Here is a 2,149-nt window from a genome sequence, read left to right as displayed (position 1 = left end):
CTCATCAGCATGTGAGATGGGGGAGACAATGGGACCACTCCCCATTACCTTTGCTTGAGACCTACCTTGTTTCTTTACTTTCGAAACATCCATCCTTCACAAAATTAAACCCGCACTCATGATTGTTTACTTCCCATCTCGAGACTCTTTTTTTTTTTTTGAGGAATCCCATCTCGAGACTCTGTTTTTTTTTTTGAGGAATCCCACCTCAAGACACTGATAAAAGGAAGAAAATATGAAACACACAATAAGATGGCTTGACATAGAAGAAAAATATCATATTGCATAAAAGTTAACGTACCAAGAAGAGTGTTTTTGATATAGTATACACAATCTCATCAGTAAAACCTAAATTGATTTCTACACCATTGATTATATCTCAATAACAAAAAAAAAGTGAGAATATACAACTGGGGGACTCTAAAATCTACTGCGCTAATCAAAAGGAGACCACCCATCAAAAGACAGTCCTTCCTTGACCCATTCCCCAATCAGTTTTAGACCAACTAACAAGCTGCTGAGGGATGGGAGAAGGGGTTATAAAAAGGGGTCTTGGTGGTCATCGTGAAATGGCCCTTGTTGGTTGCATCTTTGGTAGCAATTCTCTCGCATGAAGGGCACATGGTGAGGGTGGCTGCAGGCAGTTGCATGTAAAGTGGGGAGGCTAATTTTAGAGCCTTGAGTTCCTGAAGTTCCTTGTGTAGCCTTCTGTTCTCGTCTGTGAGAGTCTCGCAGCACCTCTTCAAGAATTCGCAATCAACTTCTGTCTGCTTTAATTTGGTCCTACATGAAAAAAAATTGAAGGCCCCGATGAGAAGACATCTCAAAACTTTTTAACAAAAGAATTCATTAATATGATATTATGGTATGTGCATAAAAAATTGAAGGCTGCCAAACTTTTTGGGTACCTTGCCCTCCTGTTTTGGAACCATACTTCCACCTGCCTTGGTCGTAGCTTCAACTGCTTGGCTAAGGCTTGCTTTTGCTTCTGCAGTTAAAAAGTAGATGATACAATTCAATACAAGAAACAGAGAAAAAGAGACTCCACAACGAATTAAAACCACAAAAAGAAGGCCTTATTTTTTGTTTTTCAAGGGAAAACTTGATAGTGGGTGTTATTTACCGGATTGAGAGCGCTATGTTCTTTGAAGCTATCTTCCAAAAGGGAAGATTGTTCCTTTGTGAGCCTCAGCTTTTTCCTCCCACTACCCTCTTCATCTTCATCACTAACCCTGGAGGACACCCTCTCAGTTTCCAAATCTTCACTAAGGGCTTCCCTTTCCCTCTTCACACAAGGTGGGGCAATGAGAGGAGAGCAAGGTGCTGCAAGGGTGGACTGCTTCTCTTCATAAATCATTTTAACATCAATCTTCTGCTGTGGTTTGGTCACTCCCTCATCTAAAACATTAGCAACCCTTTCCTTAATACTAATTCAGAACAGAAACAACAAAGATAACAAAAAAACAATACTGCCCAAATAGTAGATAACTATAGTAAAAAAACGAAAAATCATGTCTTTATATATACCTCGTGAAGCAGTGTTTAGGAGAGACAAGGAGAGATCAGGTTCAAGATTGGTAGAAGGAAACAAACGATCCAATCTTACACCAGAGGGTCTGCTCTGCTCCACCTTCAAGGACTTGTCTGTGATCTTTCCTTGAGTGCTTCTCCCTAAGGAAAGCACAAGACCAGTGTTGCACCCGTCTTCGAAAACCATCTCTATTAGAAGAAGCAAAGTGGAAATGGACTAAGAGAGGAGGAGAATTGAGAGAGCTTAGAGGGGAAGAAATGGAGAGAGAGAGAGAGAATGCAGAGGATGCTACTATTGTTATTCTTGTTTTGTCTTGTGCATATATATTTAATGAAGGGGGAGGGGAAGAAAGGAGTCGGTGGTGAATACGTTTTCTTGGACACAATGAAACCCCAAATATCACTCTCCAATGTTGACCATTATGTAAAACCGACCGCATGAATGAAGGGCTCATAATTAGAAAAGAGAAAACATAAAAGATGAGAAAAGAAATGCTTCATCCCTCCCTTCCATGAGTCCAAGACAAATAATATAAGAATTGAGATGATGTACACGTGAATTCACATGGGGTGGGCTCACCCACAAACACATCAAGAGAATGATTCGGGGTCTTTCCAC

At 40.5% G+C, this 2,149-nt stretch overlaps 1 long non-coding RNA gene across 1 annotated transcript; it reads right to left on the bottom strand.

Annotated features, from left to right (window-relative positions):
• Window positions 1–265: 265 nt before the first annotated feature.
• Window positions 266–989, bottom strand: LOC149847655 (uncharacterized). The gene is made up of 2 exons (XR_016432404.1): window positions 909–989; window positions 266–783 (listed from the first exon to the last, which is right to left on the bottom strand). It is a non-coding gene; the product is annotated as an uncharacterized LOC149847655 (long non-coding RNA).
• Between the last annotated feature and the right edge of the window lie 1,160 nt (window positions 990–2,149).

The sequence above is a fragment of the Nuphar pumila genome, chromosome 1, assembly GCF_984573655.1.
Source record: "Nuphar pumila chromosome 1, dmNupPumi1.hap1.1, whole genome shotgun sequence".
Lineage (NCBI taxonomy): Eukaryota > Viridiplantae > Streptophyta > Magnoliopsida > Nymphaeales > Nymphaeaceae > Nuphar > Nuphar pumila.
The sequence above is the reverse complement of the archived record's forward strand: the minus strand, read 5'-3'. Positions and strand labels throughout refer to the sequence as shown.